General features: G+C 34.7%; 1 pseudogene; it reads right to left on the minus strand.

The window, feature by feature from the left end:
• Positions 1-501: 501 nt before the first annotated feature.
• The window catches only part of LOC132437161 (cerebral cavernous malformations 2 protein-like), a 29,325-nt pseudogene continuing 5,070 nt past the window's right edge, over positions 502-24,756 (minus strand).

Below are 24,756 nucleotides of genomic sequence, written 5' to 3' on the forward strand. Positions count from 1 at the left end.
CAGGAACCTCTTCCTGGGAAGGATGGGCCAAGACTAAGGGGGTGGGTGGGGATGGCAAAGCGCCCAGGCCTTGCTCCTATCGTGATGATGCATGCGGTCACTGTCCATCACCCTGATGGTCTCCAGGAAGTCCTCCAAGTACTAGCTGTCCTCTTGAGGGATGAGGGCCCTCGGCCCCAGCAGCAGGAACTTGTGGTTGTCTGCATTGAGCTGCCGCTTGTGGATGGCGAACTCTGGACTGAGGCCCTTTGTGGTACTGGGGCCCCAGGGCGGCCAACTGCTAGGTCTCCTGGGAGGAAAGCCGGGTGTACTGCGTCAGTGCAGAGGCCGTCAGCAGCTAGGGGTCCAGCGCTCTGAGCGCTCTCGTTGGTGGTCAGGGCACTTGGTGATGTCCATACGCAGGAGGCCAGGCAGGGTGCCACCTGTGCGTGCACTTACCTAGGAAGGTGCCCGCTTCAGCCTCGTGGGATCCTCTAATGTTCACTTTTGTGGGAGAATCAGTCATTTTTGTGATGGGACAGAAGTGGTGGTAGGTATTGAGACACCTTCCAATATTGCTCTGCCCTGAAGGTCCATGGTGGACTCCACATAAAGTATGTGGAAGACTTGGCAGAACAGGAGCCAGGATCACCAGGCAGCTGGCCTCCACAGGCCCCACTCCGCTCTCGGACACGAAGCCTTTCCTGAGGCCTCTGGAACTTTCCACAGACAGCCTCGGGCTGAAGAAATGCCGGGGTCCTGGGCTCTTCAGTCCCACCAGGTGCAAGGCATCATACTGGAGGTGGGAGACAGAGACAGTGTCATGGATGGGACCTGAGATGGTGTTCTCCTTGTCCCTCCAGGCCAGCTGGACATTGTAGGTGGACAGGCTGGTCACAGCATCGTGCTTGGAGAGCTGGTGGGCTCTTTGCACCATCAGTGAAGTTCAGGATTTCCTTACTACTTGAGGCAGTCAGGTGTCCTGGTACATACTGTACGTTAACTGACCTCAGCGCTTCACTTCCTTCTCTGGGTACTGGCTCAGCAGTACATGGGGCTTGGCGTGCTTGGCAGGGACAGCACCACTGTGTCCAGGTCTTTCTATCACATTCAGCTAGGCTTTCTTTTCTCCACTTTTTCACCTTTTAGGAATACTCATTTAAATGGCAACACAATTCCAGGTTTCTTGATTTTCTTGCCCCCTCTTCCATGTCCCCGCAAGCAGCCACAGGTCAAAATTGAGTGAGATGAGCATAAATTCTATTCATCAAATTAATACATTAACCATGTCTCAATTCAGTGTTTTATCTTAGTCATAGAGAGGAGGATTTGGGGCTTTATTATAAAGAGTGCCGTTTTTACAGATCTTATGTACAAAAGGCAGTTGATAGCAGTTTGTATGTTTGGTAGTTTATAAAGTTAAAAACTCCACAGTTCAGGAGTTCTGTACCATTTTGTCTTTAATTTTATTTTAAGTATACAGATTTAATCTTTTCATGGGCATAATAAAACTAACACAGTGAGGCACACAAAAGATTTTTGGTAACAAATTTAAAAGACATTCTTAGATATCAATATTTACTATGATAGATTTTAAATTTTTTCCAGATGTTAAGGAATAATATGTAGAAAAGTTAAAAAAAACTGATGAATTAATATGTTGCTACTAAACCTGAACTACCAAGTGTCTAAAATCCATTGACAGAAATAGTATTATGTTATACATTTTTATTTTACTTAACAGGATAATATGCATAACTTCCTTTTCCATTGAAGTCCCCCAACAATCAAGTCTAGAAAACTGAGAAAGCATGAGGCACTATTTAAATAAAATAACTCAGATAATTCAAAATTATATCAACATATTATAGTTCCTACTTAAGTTTTTTCCAACATTAATAGAAATAATTTTATCTCATGAAAAAAATTAATTATATTTCCAATTTTTTTCTCTGCTATGTAATTTAGATTCAAATTTTTAATGAAAATTATAAAACTTAAAGATTTTTTCATCTTTAAATAAGACATTGCCCAATATTGACAATGAGGTTTAAAATAAAATGGTAAAAATTTTAAATTAAAACTATAATAAATGATTAACAAGCAGTACATATTTAGTGTTTGAATAGTTCTAAGAGTAGTTCATTATTACACATTTGTGAGTCATTTCAAATCCTCCAGATTCCAAAACATTTTTGTGGTTTTATTGACATCATTCACCAGGAATTTATAATATAATTTACTGTTTTTGTGTATTTCTGTAGTTTTTTCATTATACTCTGATTTTATAATATCAATGAAATTTTCCATCATGTTATATATATCTATGTCTATGCAGTATTTTATTTAAATGAACAAAATAATTATCATTTTAATGTTGAAGAACTACTTCAATTACTTTAAATAATTTTATAGAAATATGTAATTTCAAAACATTTTTCCAAGTCTACATTTTTGCTTTAGTAACCTCACTATAATTTAAATAATAAATATGTACTTTGATACTATATACATTTATGTAATAAAACTTTTCCTGACAAAATTTTTTTACTCTTTGAATATGTTAATAAAAGTAAAAATATATCTGAACAGATGCTTATAAAAATAATTCTTAAGGCAGTCTATGAATAAAATATAAATTCAGAGTAGTTTCAATCATACTGTTATACTTTACTTTCAAAATTGGAATGTGGTATATTCATTAATTTGTCTTAGTGATGTAGAGAAGAACATAAAAATACTTTTCAGAGCATGTTTACATATACCATACTGGAAATCAGGGATCATAAACAATATGGAAATTCTCATGGCATTCTGTTTTTGCATTTAAACTCTCCACATGTGTTATTACCTTACAAACAGTCCTATTTCATCTAAATGTTTCACCCTATTTGTTTACTAACCATTTTAAATTGGTTATGGTTAATTTCTTTATTTTCATTTTACCTACTAAAAAAGCAAATAAATACGTACAAGAGTTCAAAGGTAATACATGATTTTGGAAACATTTTCCAAAGAAACCTGTTCTAAGGATCAAACCACTGAATGCTCAACATTGAACATAATGCAGATGGCTAAGCATAATGCAGCTTTTCAAATTTGGAATTCTTCAGTAGTACATGTAAAAGGTGTGTGTATGAGGAAGGGACCAAAAGTAATGAAAAGGCAAAATTTGATAACTGTCCAGAGAATTCAAATTCCTGTAGTCAGTTATTATTACTTTAATTTATTCCTGATATAAGCCTTGGGCCACATCTAGGACTATCAAGATCTCACATGCATGCTTAAGATTGGTTTAAATCCAATTTGCAATCCTGCTGGCATCTGTTAAAATGTTTCTGCCTAGAAGCCCTAAGGTCGGGGGAGTCATACTGGAGTATGTGTAGGATAGAGCTGATTTTCAGCTGGTCTGGGAAAATTCTATCCTTATCTCTGGGGATACTGGAGGTTGGCTTTGACCAAGATAAGCTCTGTGGGATTTATCATGTGTAGTTTAAAGTCTAAAGATCTCCTAGACACTCCTAGGGCTTGGTTTACTGATGGTTTTTACCTGGTGTAGCCTATGAGATATGGCAATGTTTAACTACATTGCCAGACATGTGTAATCCCCCTTCCTTACTTCTGCCTTGAGTGCTCATGAGACCCAGATTCCTTGCACAGATCTTGATGCCTCAACTGATGTTGAAGCCTGGCCCATGTGCATTAAGGATTCTGGGGAGATTGTACCTGAATATATTTCAGACCTCCAAAACTTGCCTGTACTCTCTTTCTATTGCTGTGTCTTATTGATACTTTCACTTTAAATAAAGAGCATTATGTGAGTACGCTTTGGGAAGCCTCGTGAGTCCTTTGAAATATCGAAACTTGGGAAATCTGTGTAGTATTTAATTCAACTTTTCTTGCTCAGGACTAGGGTGAGGAAAGGCAAGAGCCTAGGACCCAAAATTTAAGGAGGCACTCACTTTCAAGAATCTGAGAATACCTCCTTTAATTCTGTACCTCATTTCTTATCCTCGTCCAGGACCTTCTATCTTTATAGTCTCAAGTATCTTTCCAATTAAATACTTAGGATAACTCAGATTTAGACTTCTAGCAACGTGTCTTTATTGTCTTTCCTGCCTTTGTGTTATTACCAAGGTAATCTTTATGAATTTTCAACCACTTCTTCATTTAAATCTATTGATATCATATCTATTGATCCTCTCAACACCACTGCCATTAAAACAATTTTAAACACTGTTGAAATAAATAATGCTAAAATTTTAATGAGAAAAAAATTGTTTAGAACCTGCCTCGATGATTTTGTTAATTCTAGAATCCTTTATTTAATGGCTGAATAGTACCTAGATTCAGTACCTAGATTCAGAAATCCTGCCATTTGCAACAACATAGATGAACAACATACGGCATTGTGGTTTTTGTTTCTGATCCAGAAGTTTGATGCTAATGATGGCAATATCTTGCAAAGTCAAAGCCTTCAGAACACTTGGGCAAACTATTCAGTGTAGAATTCTACATATTAGAGAGTAGTTTAAAGCCTTGAACTACAAATAATCCTCTTCAAGGTAAGAGCATTAGCATTAGGTCTATAGCACTTGTTAAAATATGCACATAATATTTAGTTGATGATTACTGCGTATTAAAATAGAAAATATAATAAACTGTAAGAGTTTATAAAAAATGTCACATATGCAGAGTATTACAGACACTTCCAAGTGAAATATTCTTTGTAACCTCTGTTGATATCCTTCTTGAGTTAGTCTCTACAAGGATTTATAAACCTAAGAGATTCATTTTAATTGTGATGGCATTTTCCCACCATGAGCTAGTCCATTAAAATCACATTGAATGAGATTGCAGGTAAAGTGTTCAGCTGTTGGTTAATTCTCAAGCCAAGATAAAATCATTTAACTCCACGTGTCCTGCTATGATTTAAAGTAACTATCTCAAACACTAGTCAGTGAAATGTGAAACTGTTAAGTGCTTTCCTTGGAGGCTTGATATCTAGCATAGTAATATATTTTCAATTTAGAAGAACATTCAGAATAAAATTCTAGGAAAGTATTTCCATTTTTTATTTTTAGTAATCTATTTAATTAATTCTTAAAATAATTTAATATTACAGTTACTTCAACCTTTTTTCCCCTAGTAAGAAAGCAAGGATTTTTAAAATTATATCTTTATTTCCTAAATACTAATTTCCTATATAGCCCATCATTTGTCAATGACAAAGTATTTCACATTGATAGAGATTCATTTAAATATATCATACTTGATACCAATATTCATGATACATAGAATGGTATTCTGATATCGAGATTAGATTCTTATCCATGAAGAGTTTTATATCCCCAAAGCACTCATAACACAGATATAAAGTCTAATTGCTAATTAATTGTATATTAATTTTATAAACATGTTGTTATACATTCAATCTTCATTTTTATTATAATGTTTACAGTGCACTGTTACATAAAACACAGAATAAGTGTGGAACAATGACATGGGTTTTGGAAGCACTAGCTCATTTTCAAACTTCAATGTATATTTTCTTGGTAAACTTTGTCAAAAATTTTTCCTCCCTGGGCATCAGTTTCTTTATCTAAAATGAGAATACTCCTACCATACAGGAATATTTTAAGATTAGGCTTCCTATTTTGCAAACCATAAGATATTACAGCAACATAAGTGAAACTCATGGAATAAATTACATATTAAAGTAAACAAAAGGAAAAATTATCCTAATAGACAAAATTTATTGAATCCAGTTATATGTGGCTGATGAGCTACATTAATGTTTCAATCTTGATTCATAAACTAAATAAAATGTATATATGAATTTCCATCTTCCACCATGATTTTAGAGATCTGGAAGAAGTGTTGCTAGCACTCTTTCATAAAAAAAGAATAGAACAAACAATTTCATCAACAGATGAATATATATAGAGATCTAGATACTATTCAGCCATTAAATAAAGGAAATCTGCCATTTGCAACAACATAGATGAACCTTGAGGATATTATGCTGAATGGAATAAGTCAGAGAAAGACAAACACTGCATAATCTCACTTATATATGGAATCTGAAAAAACAAATTCATAAAAACAGAGATCAAGATGGTGGCTGCCAGAGGTATGGCTTAGGGTAGGATAATGTATGAAAGTGGTCAAAAGGTACAATGTCCAGGTATAAGATAAATAAGTTTGGGGGATGTAGTGTACAACATGATGACTGTAGGTAACAATACTGTACTGTATCTTTGAAAATTGCTAAGAGACTAGACTTTAAAAGTTCTCATCACAGGAATGAACAATTTTAAGTATGTGAAGTGATTGATGGTAACTAAACTTATTGTGGTAATCATTTCACTACATACGCATATATCAAACCATCTTGTTGTACACCTTAAACTTATGCAATGTTATAAGTCGACTGTACTTCAGTAAAATAGGATAAAGAAAATTCCAAATACTGATGAAAGAAAAAAAAATTCCTAGTTAAATGGAGGAAAAAAACCCTTATTTATGGACTTTAAGATTCAATATCACTAATATACTAGTCTTCCCCATTTGATGTATAGAGCCAATGGAATTCCAGTCAAATTCCCACTATATTTTTGGACCTTGAATAGCCTTAACAACTTTTCAAAAAGAAAAATAGGACTTCCCTGGTGGCCCAGTGGTTAAGAATCCACCTGCCAACGCTGGGGACATGGGTTTGAGCCCTGGTCCGAGAAGATCCCACATGCCACAGAGCAACTAAGCCCACGTGCCACAACTACTGAGCTTGCACTCTAAAGCCTGTGAGCCACAACTACTGAGCCTGCCTGCTGTGACTACCGAAGCCCATGTGCCTAGAGCCCGTGCTCTGCAACAAGAGAAGCCACTGCAATGAGAAGCCCGCACACCGCAACAAAGAATAGGCCCTGCTCGCCACAACTAGAGAAAGCCCGTGCACACCAACAAAGACCCAATGCAGCCAAAACTGAATAAGTAAATTTATAAAAAGAAAAAGGAAAGAAAAATAAATATGAAAGACTCAGAGTACCCACTTTCAAATCTTATTATAAAGTTATGGTAATAAAGACTATACACAGGAAGAACTAAGGGATTTTTTTTCCTTTCTTTTTTTTTACAGTGAGAAGCTAGTGGGGATCCTGAAGGTAAAACTCATGGAATTTTGGTGGCCTGCCTAACACTGGGATCCCCAGAGGTCATAACTTTCAAGATACTCCACACTGAGCTGCCAGCAGTTCTTCAATTACAGTTTAAGTCTGCCTACTTGTACTGGTGCCAGCAGTGGCTTCTGCTCCAAGTAAGTTGTGATTTTCTGTGATCCTCCATATCTTAGTCTATTCAGGTTTGTGGGCAGCAACTTGCCCTTTGACCTCAATTCTCTGAGTTGTTTTTCAGCTTGTTTAGCATTTTTTATCATGAGGATGGAAGTGCTAACATCCACACTATTTACATGTCAGAGCAGAAATATAGGCATTTATTTTTTAGAAACAAAATAGTCAAAGAGACTTAAAATTTTCAAATGTTATTCTATGGAAAATATTTTTCAGTGTACCACAAAAGCTAATAATTGAATGAACGCGTCTAACTGATTTGGTGTTATATGTATTAATCACATGTATACCTAAGAAAGCTACACAATGTGGAAAGTGCTGCTTTAGTTTGTTGACTATCTAGAAAATTGAATCTAATTTGGGGATTCATTAAAAAATTTTTTTAAATTATCTATTCTATGCAAGTTCAAAGGGACTATTGCCATTGCACCAGATTTTTCTTATACATATATACATAATCCCGAATTTTAGAATCATCTTCAAATGCTTTACATTTTATCTCTGCCCAGACATCTTTTATTTACCCTCAAGGGATTTTATTTTAGTTTTTAATGTGCAAAGATGGTGTTAAAATGAAATTCTTAGGAATGAAGTAGAATGTTCCATTCTTCATTGGTAACATATTTCCACCTACCCCAATTTAAAGAAAATCATAATCACATCAGGAGAATAGAAAACAGTTCTGAGATCTTCACAGATACTGAGGGAATTGGCAGTTTTCTGCTAAAGCAGGGCCACCCATACTATTCTGGATATCAGAACTATCAATAGCCATAGCAAGACTGATTGTAGTCTTTGAGCCATAGAATATATTTGGAGAGCTGGCCATTATGAGCTTTAGAGAAAAAGCCATATAGTCAATAATGGTTACATTTAAAATTTTATACACACACACACGCGCGCGCGCACACACACACACACACACACACATATTGGTTTAGGAAAATTGAAACAGAGTATTTTGCCTTCTTAAAATAATATTTCTATTATCAGCTTCTCTTATTAGTATTGATAGAATCTCTTATTAGTATCTATACCAATAATAATTATGTAATTGTCACATAGAACTTGTTTTACCTACTGTAGCTTCTTGATATTCCAAATTAGACTATGTAATTCCAAACCTTTCTAAAATTCAGAAATGATCAAACCCACTCCCAAGACGCCAAACTAAAATCCAAAATTCTTGGCCGGTCATTCAAGTCTTAATAATCAGATTTCTGGTAACCTTAAGTTTTATTATATAGTGAAACTACAATTCACATACACCATGTACACCCATTCTGAAATATAGGTTCTTCCTTATACCTAACTCAAATTTATTAGACTTTTTTTGTAATAATAAAATTGTGCTGTTTTCTTTATACAGATCTTAAACAATGTTCTTTACTGTTATTTCTAGGTATTTTATAGTTGGTGTTGCTGTTGAAATGGGGAATCATTTTCCATTAAATTTTCTGTTTAATGCATAAAGATATTTGCATATATTTATCTAATCTCTGGACACTTTAATAACATTATTTTGGAAGGTTAGGTTGATTTCCTTTTGTTTCATAGGTCAAAAATTATATCTCTATCCCTCTGTAGATAGAGTTTCAGTTTCAAGTCAAGGGAATTTAATCTAATCCAATCTAATAAAAAATTTCAAGAAAAGGAGTTCAACTCTCTCAGTTTTCTAGGTAGACTACGCTCCCTATAGCAATTATAGCTATCGAAGAATTTTTTAGAGAGACATTTTCACTTGATGGGTTTCTAAGCCTATTAGTCCAAAATGACATGTACAGAGTAAATAATTTATTTAGAAATCATCTCAGGAGCACAGTGAGGGACTAGGGGAGCGATATAGTCATTCAAGGTTATGATAATAATTAAGTTAACACATTGGAAAAATAGGATTTTATCTCCCCCTTGGAGAGACTTATAAAATTCACCTCAGAATTATCCCACCTAAAGTCAAAAAAGTTGTGGTATTTACCCATCACCTCCTTCCTTCATTATTTGAGGGCTTCTCCTGGGATTGTCAGCTCTCAGGCGCTTATAGACCATAAATTTTCACTGTCAGATATGCTTTTAGTTGGATACATACCAGTACTTGGAATAGGAAACCATCAGTAATTATGTTTTGCTACATTTCACTTCTTGCAAAATTCAGATCCACTCTCTTTACTTACTGATTCACTGATACTTGTAGCCAGTTGCAGTTTAAAAAAGAGGATAATTGAAGAAACCGTTGAGAAGTTAGTTTCCTGTATGCAGTTCATCCTGTGGCCATAGTTTATATATATCATCTCTCTTCTACCTCTCATTCTAGATTTCCTATAACCTCAGTCAGTACTTCTGCTAATAAGTAGTTTGCCCAGTAAGATGACCCTGACTTCTTTCTCCAAGGTAACTGTGCTGTTGCCAGTTCCTGGTGCTTATAATTTTCTCTTTGTGGTTATCTCCATAAATGGAAGCATGCACAAGCACACCAGTAAATCTCCAGAAATGCAGCCATATTCTTCCTTCTCCTGATTTAATAGCAACAGCTCTATTTCATCATGAAAATCAGAGTCAATTACCTCTATCAAAGTAGGAATAACTTGTCTGCCTTCAGATTTTTGGTGCAAACTGTCCAAAGTAACCAGGTTGAACCCTTACTGTATTCCCAAGTAGAAAAGCCTGTCTCCAACAAATCAAAGCCCCAAGCAATTAAAACCTAGGAATTAAGTCAAAAATAAAATTTTAACACAGTCTAAAATAGTGGGGATAAATTCCCCAATGTGTCACTGAGAGGGGCTGTTATAATTTCCATTCCTAGGTTCCAGACCAATAATGTTGAAAAAGTATATTTAGTTCACACCAATATATTGAACTAACTTAGCCATTAAATGGACCTAGAATTTTTCCTTCTTTGATATCTGGTCTTAGGGAACTACCTGTAAAGTGTGAGGGATAAATATCAATGCAACAGATTTAGATGACATGTGAGTCTAGGACACCTATTTATGTAATATACTTTGTCCTTTCTAATTGCCTGAGCTATACCTCAAACACTCTCTTTCCATTGTATGATGAATTGGTATTAAGTCTACTCAAACTTATTATTTGGTATTTCAGAAAATATGCATTTCATTGTGGGCATCTTCATGTCCTCTAGTCACCGAAAGACTCAAGGCTAATGTCAAGGGCTTATGAGTCTATGATAGATCCAAGAACTGAATTGAAGAATAATTCTCAGTTGCACAAATCATGACACTGCTTGAGAATCCCAGAGGTCTGTGCTATAAGTATCCACATGGTACCCTGATTCTGTAGATGTTTTTCTAGCATCATGGCATCTACAAAGCCATATGGTTTAAGTGACAGTACTACTTAGTACCATAATTTGAAATGGATACAGTTTCCTCTCTTGCTATTGACCTACTCAAAGCCCCAAAATTGATTCAGTTTTTGTCAGTATGGATGACATACATGATGTTCTGTACATTGACTACAGGATCTAGCCTTCTTCATACTTTACTGTGACAGAGAAGGAACATTAATATAGCTCTAAGGCTAGTAAATGTGTGCTGCTGTCTGTCCTAAAGGATTGTAAATGGCTTCTGATTCCCATTCTGGGTTGGGGTTGACAACAACACACCAATAGCCATTTGCCAAGGTTCAGGGTTGTGTGATATGTTTCAGTAAGATCCTACATTCGTTAGAGCAGCTATGATTGTGGCTGTCACGTGGTTAAAGTTAGAATAGACCACTGTCATCTGCTTTGATCTATTTGCTTTTTCAGGGGACAAAGTATTGAGTTAAGTGGGGATATGTCAGGGACTATCATCCTTGCATCCTTTAGGTTTGTGAAGTTTTCACCGTACTGTGCCATTTCACTGAGTGTTGCTGTTGGTACTCTATTTTGAGAGGGGTAAGAGGTATCGTGGATTTCTACTGAGCCTTTTCTACAATAATGGCTCTGAAATCCATAAGTCAAGAAAACAAAATGAGATTCTGAGAGCACTTAACTATATTCATCTTGATCATGCATTCAGAGACCATAGAAATAGCCTAGGTCAACAGACCTACTGGAAAAATTATGAGATGGAGTTGGACTGGAATTTGAATTATCACTCTAAACAGGGGGTGAAGTGATGAGGAGGGCTCATGACTTTTGGATTTCCTGGTATCAGTTCAGTGTCGGCTTAAAATCTGCATCCAATAGCCCTGTGAAGATCTGAGTATTCAATTTTCCTAGTATTTAGCTACTATAAGAAACAGCTGTCAGCTCCTTTGGAGAAAAATTATTGACCAGTATGGTATATGCTTCCTGTGGGATTATAGGGCCTTTCTTCAAGGTGACCAAGCCTCCCATTAAACCAATGAGCTCTAGGTCTCAGAAGTTGTTTACATCTGAAAACTGGCACAGCCAGAGATCTTTCTGGTATTATATGTCAGGAAATATTTGTATGGAGTCCACATCTGTCTTGCATCCTGAAGCATCATGTTTTCTTCAAATTACCACAGATCCCTCTAGGTCAGGTTGCTGTGGATTATATTCTGTCCTTTTTATCCATCACATTCATTGTACGTACCTCTTACAGTTAAGTGTTGCCAGTTAGTCTGAGCTATTCTGAAGTGCTCTCATTCTCACTGATAACAGGGAGCTTAATTAAGAGCAGCATAAGATACATCAACCCTGGTCTACAGTGATTCTGAGGAAAAAGAGATAAAGACAAAGAGAGACACAGAGAGAGACCCAGAGAGAGAGAGAAGGAAGGGAGAGATTGAGATTTTAAGGAATTGTCTCACACATTTACAGAGGCTTGGAAAGTTCAAAATCTGCATGGTGGGTTGGTGAGTTGTAGACCCAGAGAAGAGCTGCAGTTCGAGTCCAAAGGCAGTCTTCCAGCAAAATTCCCTCTTTTTCCAGAAACGGCATCTTTTTCTATAGAGGCCTTTGACTGAGTGGACAAGGCCATCTTGATTTGAGTGTTCATTTCATCTAAAAATTACCTTCACAGAAACATCTAGAATAATGTTTGACCACATATCTGGGTGTCATAACATAGCCAAGTTAACACATGGAATGAGATGAACAATCACAGGTGATAAAAGCATGAATTCTGAAGCCATATTTTTTCTGGGTTCATAATCCATTTAGTTTTTGCACTATATGACTATAGACAACCTACTTCATTTTCCTGTAATTCAAATGCTGTCATATAGCTGTCACACTGTGATCTCACTACAAAGAGAGGGAGAAGTGTTTGTTATTATTGACAGTTAATTAATGGCCTTAGGAATGAAGTGGTTTGGAAATATTTAAAAACACAAGGAAAACAAGCATGAGGAAAATTGTTTTTAAAGGAAATCACAGAAAAGTCTTCACTATAATTCAAATATTTCTACAGATAATCTTTTATATGATTGTGAAGTCACACAGTGGTCCTATTTGCTGTACTATCACTGTTCATGATGTAATGTTGTTTATTCTAACTTCTGAAAACTGCAAACTGCGTAGTCATGATACCTGATAAGACATGATCGATATATGATAAGATATGATCTAATCTTGCTTTTGTGTATATGAAAGTCAGTAGTAGAGTTGATTTCTTTTCAAAACATATTCCAAGTTGTTTCATAAAAAATTATGATAATGATGAAGGAAAAAGATAATTCATAAAATGATTCTGAATTAGTGACTATTTAAATAAGATAGTTTTAAAAAGTCTATCAAAACTTTAGATCTTCTTTGGAAGATTCTCAACAACCTCAAAGTCTGAGATATCTATCATTTGTGCAATCAAAGCTTATAAGAACTGAATATTATTTTCCTAATAATACATTAGGGAAAAAAATATCAGTTGGACCCTATCAATTGAATTTCATTCACAATTGGTTGTGACTACATTCCCTATTTTTAATTGATCAAATTTCATTTTCATATTGAATGCTTTATTGACATTTAGAATAAATTTTAATTTTTTAACTGTTAGAGATATATATGAAATTATTTTAAATCTACCTTTCATTTATGGAAATCTAGCCTACTATGTGTTTGTAACCCTACAAACTTATGAGCTTGATTCAATGTGAACAAGAAAGCAGACAAAAACCAAAGCTGGCTACAATAGGTATTCATCTTTTTACTGTGGGTTCTACTAAAAACTGTTCATTAATCTATCTTTCCACAGTTTGGTTCTTGTCAACTTGGTGTATGATTGGTTTTATATGGGAAAAAACTATACTACAATGATAATGGGATCAACCTCTCTCTTTTTGCTCTTATGTTCACCATCTTTCTCACCATGGGTGAAAAACTTTCTTTCATACTATGTCATCCTGTGCCATCTTTCATACTTGGTGCAACTTATATTTCAGTTGGTTTATCTTCTCTTTCACTCTTAAAATTCAGACAAAAACTACAAAGAGGTCATATTAACAAGATGACAGACTGTTTTTTACACATGTCTATTCTTAAAGGCCTATTCTAAAATTCTCCCATGATTTGGTCACCACTTCTATTATAGTACCATTGTTGCAGTCTTCAAATTTAAACTGTGTCCCCTCTCTGAAACATAACTCTAATTTCTCCTATTGGAGAACACCATCACAGATTGCTCAAGATTGTTCACCCCATGTCTTAACCTGGACGTTTAAAACATCAAATGTGTACTGGCATGGATGCAGCATCTATTTGATAAATTCCATCCTCATAATGAATTTCATCCCATGCTATTTTTGTTAGGCTCCATCTCAGAACTGCTGGTGTCTCCTTTAGAGAGGTTGGATGGTCCATGTTATCAGGGAATGTGAGGAGGTCACTCACTCCCTGTTTATGAGTCTAATTGTAAACATATTCGTGTTGCATTCTCCAGGCTCTGCCTCCAAGCTATGTTGACATGATACAAAGGTGATAGAGCAATAGAGCTGGAAATAGTTTGCTAATTATCTACACTATGAAAAAATAATTTAATAATGTAAGTTTTATCTTAATTAAGATGCCATTTAAAATAACACTTCTGAACAATGGTATCAATCTTACTCTGTTAATAAATGGATAATATAATAAAAGATTTCTTGCTATAAGGAAATCAAATCATCAAGTACATCTTAAATCTGGATATATTTGTTTTTAATTTTTTCCTTGATTACCATTTTATTAAATGTAAATTTTCCCTTCAGTGTGATCATATTTTCTATTATATGACCTCATACAATTTGTACATAAAGACTTTTGTTTGTGAAGATTTTTCTACCTACCAGTGCTTACATATTGGACCAATACTGAAACTGAGAGCTAAGACAAACATTTCAGCTACTGGTAATGAATATTTAGATGTTTTATTTCTAAGACATTTAAAAAAATAATTAAACTTTATGTCTTTACTTGAAACATCTAAAAAAAGAAATATATAAGATGTTGTTAGAGTTTTATTTCATAGTTATTCTTATTAAGAAGACAAATATTATTTCCTTTAGAAAAAGATGGCCATATATTTTAAATTGTTACACTCTAACAATTTTAGTTTGAAGTTTACACATACTTGCACACACACATACACACATATATACTCATAAAAAGAATACAAAAATATGTGTGTGTGTATATATATATATATACATATATACATGAGCTAATCAATGACAACCCAAGTCAATAACAGCATAAGTCAATGGCAGCCAGTATATAAAGTAAGACTAATTATTTACTTCCAGAGCCACAAATCTGTTCATATTTAAGAAAATAAAGCATACTTTTCATGTTGTTAACCTTTAAATATTCACTATAATGAATTCATTTTATTACTCATATTTTCTTACTTTCATGAAAGTTTATCATAGTTGTTATTCACATAGAAACAAGGATGACTTCTAATGAGACTTATAAGTAATTCTGGAATGGTACAATGAGATTTCACTGCAGGTTGTATTAGGGTTGTAAATCTTTTTCTATTCTAAGAAAGATCATACCCAAAAAGGAGATTTCTCAGAAATGGCAGAAAAGCCTCCCATGACACATTAGATATCACATGATGTTCAGCAGAATCTCTTTGTCTTGATACCTAGTTTTAGAAAAGCCAAATGTGTCTAAAATGTTAAAAGAAAAACCTCTAAGAGGGTGCTTTAAAGAAACTTCAAGGCTTTTAAAGCTCTAACACTTAAAATGTTTATCACAAAAATTTGTCAGACACCCTATGATTTTTTCATTTTTCTGTACTCACAAAATTATAAGAAAGTATTGATGGACCAGATAAAGTTATGGATATAAATGTAGGTAGACATATTTAAAAGCCATAGTAAAATTAAAAAGAAAATAAGTGCAAACACAGCAAAGCTTACTTTTCAAATGAACATTTTCCAAACACAATAATATTCTCAGGTTCTGAAAACCAGTTCCAATCTAAAAGAAACCTTAATCTCAGTCATAAATGTTATGAATTTGTCTTAATTCAGACCCAGAGTAAAGGAAGATTCCCTAAAACTTTCATGACAATCTCTTTTAATTTTTAATAAAATGCTTTCTAACCCTGGATTTTATGATAACAGACTCTCTTCCCTTTCTACCTACATATCTGACCATTTTTTTCCCAGTATTCATCACTTTTGCCCAGCCCTTAAACACCTGGCCATTTCTTCTGCCATTTCTTCTTGGGTCTCCTAATCTGCTTTATCTCTCTAATTTCCTAGAGTGTTCACCTCCACTGCCAGATCTTCAATTGCTGTTTATAGAATGTGTAGATGAATAACTGTAAAGCCTAACTCCAAAGGAGATCCCAATTTCTGGTCTTCAGATCCAAATCCAGCGATTGTGTATCTCTACTAGGTAGTCTGACAGTTATCCAGATAGAATTCATTTTCTTTTCCAAACCACTTTCCCTTTCAAAATTTCAATATCTAGAAAACTGGCAAGTACCCTCATGTTCTATCACTCCCCTTTTCCAGTTGATTCTCAAGAAATAAAATAGTAACAATAATGGGTATGGTGAATTAAAGATGGCCAAAAAAAATTCCTTGGCATGCTTCCCATAAAGAGTCAGAGACAGTGATCCTTCCTCTTCCATATGGGTAGGTTTGGTATCTGCTTTGATCAACCTATATGGAAAAAGTGATAATATGCCCGTTTCCAGGCCCTGGAATTAAGGGCAGTGTCCACTTCTTATCTGTCAGAATAGTATCTCTGAGGGAATCCAACTTTCAGGGAAGAAGTCTAGCTACCATGTTATGAGGAAGCTAAGATAGCATGTGGAGAGGACTTACAGGGAGAGAGAGAGAAAGAGGGATGCCTTAAAAGTTCCTAGTTAGTTCAGTCATCACAGCCCTTGTGTCAGATATAAGCATAAACAACCAGATGATTTCAGCCATAGCTGCCATTTGTCTGTCACCAAGATCTTAAGTGTGAACTGCTCAGCTGAGCCCAGTCTAGCTCAAGAACCCTGAGAAATAATCATAAATTTTTGTTTTATGCCACTGTATTTTGAGATAATGTGTTCTCTAGCAAAAAGAACCTGAAATATGATTTTTAACACAGGTCATACCAGATATAATGTGATTTCTCCTCCACATTCCTTCAGTCACCAATTCTAGATTGTCCCTTAATAGATGTTTAATTCTTCAATCCATCTCTCCATTGTCAGTACCTCATAATTAGAGTACTGTTATTCTAATTATGTAGAATAAGTTCTGGATTGTTCTCATTCGAAACCATTCTCTATCTTAGACCTGGAGTGACCTCTTAAAAATATGTACAAACTATGCTTAAAACATGCCAATGACTCTCGTTAAGAAGTTGAAAAAATTTTAAGTGACATAGAAAAGGCACTTTGTAACTGCCTCTATCTCTATTTTAGCTTCATCTTTCACTATTCTTTTCCTGTTTGTTTCAGTTTCTATTTCCCCAGAATTTTAATTTCATTTTTAATGTACTTTTCTCACATACTGTTTATTTTTTGAGATACAGTTTTCCTTTTTTTTGAGATTGGTGTTACTAAGAGACACTTCCTCTAATAGGACTTTAAAGTCTGCACAAGGCTGAGGTGCTAATATAGGTCGCAGAACATCTTGTGAATAGAGCTGTCAAAGACTTCACCATCTGCATTGGATGTGTGTTAATCTGTTTATCTTCCCTACTATGAGCTTCTTGATCTCCCTTAGGGTAAGGTCTGTGAACTTCTTACTGTGACATGTTCAACATTCAGCAAGTACTTATCACACATTTTATATATGCTGCAAAAATAGGTGGGGAAGAAATAAGTAAATAAATGAATGGTGAGACTGAAAAATTCACAATGTAAACAGACATTAAAGTGTAATTTTATAAACAAAAACATTAAGAGAATTGAATTTTTTAAGAAAATCATTTGCATTAATTTTTCTAAAGTGCTTTCTAATATATATATTGTTCAGTATTAATACCTAACATGTACTGAGCGTTTACTACTGCTTAACCTGGGACCTGTGCTAACTAATTGAATTCTCACAAGTCTATATTACAGGACTTTTCTGCCTCCATATTGTAGATGAGGAAACTGAAGTTCAGACAAGTTAAATAGGGTGCCTGAGGTCACATAGCTTCTCACTGGCAAATCTAGGAATTAACCTAGGTTATCTTTCTCAAGACGACACCCTCTAAACTTGACTACCTTTGTTTTAAATACAAAAATATATAGATTTATTTTACATAAGGTGAGAAATATCCATCATAAAGAATTTTATTCTTTTGGCTTTTAGGAGTATAGTTCTCTCAAGCCCTGCTCTTTATTATACAGAGGTTTGATTTTAAGGATATGAAAACATAAAATGTTCTATCCGTTATAATGAAGTGATACTGTAACTCTGAATAACAGATATTCAGAGTTCTCTGCACATACCATCAATAATTTTTATTTTATTTGTAATAGGTGATAGGCTTCAGATATATACAAATATCTGGCATGATCTAAGTAGTAGTGAATAGTTTCCCTGGATTCCTAAGAGATACTTTGATTTTGAAATAATTGGGAAAGTTTATGTGCAAACTACTGGATCAGGTTTGAAGTCAACTACCCTGTTCCTGCCTGTATTCATCCTGTGCTGCTAGTCCTTCTTAACTTATTTCAGTTAGTTTTTCTCAATTATGGGTCTAAATGAATAGAAAATGTTCAAGATCACCTTTTCCAAGCTTTTATCAAACCATGTGTAGACCAGCTCTGTGCAGCATGGCAGTCTATTTAGAGGCATGCTGTTTTCCTGGTCCTTGTTTTTGCATTATACCTGAGACACTTTGACAGGTTCTACAAGAGGTATCTGATACTCTTCCTGGGATCAACTAATTGAGATTTATAGTGTCATATCTCCACTGAAGGAAAAGTAAAAGAGATTCTGCTTAATGGCTACCTGATACCAAGTCCTAGAGTCATTTCTCCCACAACTCTACAACTTGAAATTTTACAAATAATTATATATTTTCTTAGGAGTTTCCACATGCATAATCACATTTGATTTTCATATAAATCTTGAAAAATTCTTAAAGTCATAGGAATTCAGGTTTATATTAGAAATCTGAGCCTGAAAGTAGGATGACTTATCCAATATCATATTACAGCCAAGAGTGGAACCCAGAACATCTGCCTGTTAATGTAGAATCCCAAAAGATAAAATAGAAGCTCAGACACATATCTGGTGCTCTGATTACCACAGTGACTCAAATCTTGGTATTCTTATAACCATCCATGGGTAGTACTGAGACTGAATGCACACCTGGCAGTTTTTTAAAGGTCATCAAGGAAATAACAGATATCCTCAAAAACAACAGTGAAAAAATACTAAATTTTCCATGTATTTGATAACTTTGCATTTTCTAGGCCAGTCTATTTTGAGTTAAAGACCTGTGTTTTATTTTGTTATTATTTATAATCCAGGAAGCTAGAACCTTGTTCACACACTTAAACAACAATCATGAAAAATGAAATTTCATTCTTAAGTTGACAGCGTCACATAAATACACAAGTGGAATAAACTCCTATTATAATAAACGTGGTTACTTAGATGTTAATATATACACTGTATTTTACTGATTACATTTCAAAGTCAATCAATGTCATCTGGTACAGAAAACTATTGAATCACTAAGTATATCACAGAATTAATAATTTCCTGTCAGATAGCTGAAGTAACTTTTGTAAAATTTGGGGGGAAAGTGCATTAGTCTGACATACAAATTTGACTCCTTTAAACAATGTGAAAACCGCTTGCACTCAGACATTAGCAATAATTTTCCCTCCGTAGGCGAGATTACCTATATGAAAGACAAATTACCTATTGTCATTGGAATAAAATTTTTCTCTCCATGTAAAGTTATTTCACAAATCTGAAAATATGTGAATACTGTCATTTGCATTCAATGAGAATTTTACACATGACAAGAATCATTTAATGAGGAATAAAAACTCAGCAAATGGCTCATAATTTGCAAAATTTTTCCAAAATTAAAGATGATTTTCCACTGTACTCTTGTCAGTCCAGTAAGAAGATGTAAATTATTCATTATATGGAGATGACTCATTTTACTTAGAATTTCACAAAAACTGTTAAGTGATTGACAAAGGGGGAGGAATATACGTCATACAGAGCTAAGCGTTGTATAATACTATTGCCTGCATCAAAATACTTGCCACTTCTGCCTTATTAGACTGATATAATTAACTCCAAATTTAAAATGGTTAGATAAAATATATACTAATATAATTATCATTGGACTTATAGTAGTTTGAAATCAACTACTAAGCAATTTTAAATGGACTAATGATTTTAATCACTGTACAGCTTATTTGAAAAATGCTGTATCATATCACTCTGTATCAAAGATATCAGCAAAAGAATTATTTGTGTATCACTCAAATACCTGCCCAGAGAAATTATACCAGCTCTTTTAACAGAATAATATTAAATAAAAATTGTTTACCAAGTGTGGAAGCACCAAATAATAAAAACAGAAGACACTAACAAAATAACACAAATGTAGGGATTGTAGGATATGGCTACCAAAGCAAAGGGAAGAGTCTGGAGTGACTAACCCTGAGAAGCCTGCAGGAAGGCTCTGCAGAGCTTAAACTTAGGCTCAGGAAGGGGGTGGTGCTGCTATGCTGTTGCTGGCATCTCTGAAATCAAAGAGGGTCCCCATGGAGCTGAGTTCCGGATTTCTAAGAAGTGAACACTGGCCCACTGGTATTGAGATCTACAAGTAACAAAATAAGACTGGTTCTAAGGGTATAGAAAAATTGCAAAATGGATTCAGCTGCTGCTATGTGGTTATGGGAACAGACTGCCACCTCCAGGATGAAGAATCATTGCCAAGGTGATGCCTATACAAACAAAAAGCAAAACAGGAACAGGAAGAAAACTAGAAGGAGCAAATCCATTCTCCTTTCTCAAGTTTACCAATCTCCTTCTATTAGTGGAAATTAACCAAGAATAGCTGGCAAAACAGAAACTGATTTGGAGAGTCCCAATCCCAACATCATGAAGTTGCATATAGAAGGGTAGATTTGAAGCTGAGAGAGGCAATAGCTTATAATATATAAACACACAAATACATACTTAGGAAAGTATATGTATATATTACTAAAACTATAGATAGATATATAATTATGTATATCTATTCGTATGTATATAAAACTCTTATAGATATGACACATAAATGTCAAGTTCAGGAAATTTATACCACCTAAAGAATATGCTTGGTCTATAAATAGTCTCTTGAGATATTAGGATGACAGCTGAAGACTCTCCAAAAGGAAAAATGATAATGATAAACAGTCTATCAATTTTAGAAAATACAGGAAAAAACCCTAAAATTTTATTCAAGAAATGTTACTTTTAAATATGCTTGCTTTAATCAATTAGATCCAAGCAGAAAACTCATGTCATATAAGGTTTTGCTTATTTGCTTATTTGACATATTCAATGTCAAAACCTTTAAAAAATGGTTGAGCATCTTTTCATGTGCCCGTTGACCATCTACATGTTCTTCCTGGAGAAATGTCTATTTAGGTCTTCTGCCCAGTTTTGAATTAGATTTTTTGTTGTTGTTGTTATTGAGTTGTATGAGCTGTTGATATATTTTGGAAATTAAGCCCTTGTCAGTTGCATCACTTGCAAATATTTTCTCCCAGTCTGTATTTTAAAAATCACTCTTAAATAATTTTTAAAAAAGATAAAAAGTCAGTTAAGTAATACAAAATTAGAACACTATCCACCAAACCTGACCTAATTTGCAAGTTAATACTGAATGAATGAGGAGAACATTTTTTCAAGGTGCACAGGAAACATTTACTGACTGTATTAACCCTATGCAGAAACATTAAAAAGTCTCAGTATATTTAAAGTATTTAAGTAATATAAATTATACCCTCGTACATACTGAAGGTAATTAGACATCAATAAAAATAAAAAATCTAAAGCATCAACCTACACTTGGTAGATGTTCTATATTTGTGGCTCCAAAAAGTAGTCACAAATATTTCAAACTAAATAATAATAAACCCCCAAATGTCAAAATTTGTATGATACAAAGTTAAGGCACATTTTAAAGAGCAAATAAAACATAGGTTAATAATTGAAGAGAAATAGTAAATACAAAATGTGAAATGAATGACATTTCAAAAATACATAAAAATAAAGAAAATAAAACAGTTAAAATCCTAGCCATGCTAATCAAGAAAAAATAAACAAAATTAACTATATCACACATGACAAAGAGGGCATCCCTAAAGATATCCACAGGCAGCGACGTTATCTTATGTAAAAGTTCCCAAAGAAGGACTGGCTACATTCCTGCAGTTTATATAACCCACAGATACTACAATGGAAAAGCACAAACATTCGCTTATTTTTCATATTAAAATAAAATGGAAAACTGGTCAATAACAGCAAGAGAATGATAAGTAAAATGTATTTTGAAAGACTTAAAGAATCAAAATAGAGAAATGCTTACTTAGTTTGGCTATGTTACTTTCCAGATGTATGCACAGACAGAAGTGAGAAAAATTCTACTCGGAAAGACAGAGTTTGTATAATTTATACCAGTGGGGCTGCATTAGACATATCTATTTTCACTCTAAGCACAAATCTTAAGGGTATAGAGTCCTGCTTTGCATAATAAGTGTAAACTGGTAGTAGCAAACCAAAAACTATAGAACTGAGAACTTCTGGATTCTACCCCAAGATGCAGAGCTAAATAGTGGGACACTTCCTCTCTTGCAACAGAAAAAGAGGTGGACTAACTTCAAAATCATAACTGGTAGCAGATCAAATAACTGGCCCAAAATCTAAGAAAATACAATGCTTGAAGAGAGAAAACAGATGCAAATTCACACTTACTGGAATAGATGCTACTGAACACATTAGAGTTTAGCTAGAATTGCTGACAAAATATTAAAGGTCAAGTGCAGATTGGCAGGATAGTGTGAAATCCCTGGAAGGAGTGGTCAGTATATACAAGCTCTTTTTCCTGAATCTTTACAGAAACAGCTCTGAGAGGTGTCTTTTGTGCTACAGACATAGGAGAGAGGAATGGCAGCCTTTCAAGAGGGGCAAGAAACTCAACTCAGATTCTGCTCCTTGTTATCTCTTCTATGGAACAAAAGCTACATTCTTGTGTATGGAGAGAAGGAGAGGGGTGCAGGCATATGTGTATATGCTCATATCCAATGTAATACTCATATCCAATAGGTCAAACTATATGGATATAAAACAGATAAGTGTTTGCCAGGGGTTGGAGGAGGAAAGGGGCTGACTGCAAAGGAGCTTCATATGAGAAATTTAGAGTGATGGAAATTTACTCTTTGTTATCGGGGTGTGGGATACATGACTCTATGCATTTGTCAAAACCCATTGAACTGTAACATCGCAAGGAGTGACTTGGTTGAATACTGTGATAGGGTGCAAGACACACTACCCCAAAATATGGCACCTTAGTACATTGAATATTTTAAGCTAAAAGAGTGTGAGAAAACCACAGAAGCAGGAATACCACTGTGACTCCCTCCCCCCCACCTCACCCTTCTTCCCTGAAATGGGTCATAAAAGCCTCATGTGAGAGATGCCCTTCCTATATCTGGAGAAAAGGAGCACCCTTATCTCGGAAGACAAAGGGATGCCAAGAAGAATCTTAACAAACAGGCCTTGATAAGTTTTTCCCAGGTCGCTACACTTAGCTTATACCCTTTTGTCCTATCACATTTTCCCATGACTTTCTACTCTTCATCAAACCTAGTATAAACATGCTTTTGATCTTCATTTTCTTATGAAAGCTTCTGTGTCATGTAAAACTGATATTAAATAAATTTAGGCTTTTCTCTTGCTAATCTGTTTTGTTTTGTTACAGAGCCCCACCCAAAAACCAAGAAGGGTAGAAGGAAAAGCTATTTTTCCCCTCCCCTACAATGTAGACAAATGAGGAAATAGAAAAATCACCATAAGAACACCATAGTAATAACTGTTGCAGGCAAGATTCATTGATGAATGACAAAATTAGTGGACAAACTTTAAAAAGAAACTAGCTATTTGCATACTCCAATATACCTTCCCCCCAACTTTTTAACTACTTTGATAGTTTCAAAAAAATATTATGAATTCTCAGTTACCTCTCTATCAAGGAGATGGGAGTTCAATTGCCTTCCTTTTCATTGTAAGCTGGGCTTAGTAACTAGATTCTAATGATAGATTATGAAAACGAAAAACAAGCTCTTTGGAGGAGACTTGAGTAGACATGACAACAAAATGCAGTTTGGGATCCAGAATTGGATCCTGGAATTGAAGAAGTACTTTAGTAAATAAAGTCTGTGACTTTACTGGTATTGATTATTCAAGGAATTAACATTAGGAGAAGATGAGCGAAAGTTATATGAGAACTTTCCGTACCATTTCTTAAACAACTTTGAGATATAATTTGTAAATCATAAATTCACCCATGCACACTTCAATAACTTTTAGTGTATTTACAGAATTATGCAGCTATCATGAAAATCTAATTTTAGAACCTTGCATCACCCCCCAAAAGAAACCCCGTATCTGTTAGCTATCAGTCCTCATTTCTTTCCACCATCATCCCTTCCCAATCTAGACCACTAATATACTTTCTGTCTCCAAGTTTGCCTTTTGTAGACATTTCAAATAAATGGAATCATTCAATCGATCTTTTATGATTGGCTTCTTTCACTTAGCCTAATGTCTTCAAAATTCTTTCATGTTGTAGCATATATCAGCACTTCATTAATTTTTATTCCATTGCATGACTATTCTGTTGTGTAAATGGATAACAAAACCACAATTTTTAATCCCTTCATCAGCTGGAAATTTGTATCATTTCTACTTTTTGGCTATCATGAATAATGCTACTGTGAAGGTAGCATACAAGCTTGTGTGTGGATATATATTTTGCGTTCTCTTGGGATTATATCTAGGGCTAGGATTGCTAAAT

The sequence above is a fragment of the Delphinus delphis genome, chromosome 14, assembly GCF_949987515.2.
Source record: "Delphinus delphis chromosome 14, mDelDel1.2, whole genome shotgun sequence".
Lineage (NCBI taxonomy): Eukaryota > Metazoa > Chordata > Mammalia > Artiodactyla > Delphinidae > Delphinus > Delphinus delphis.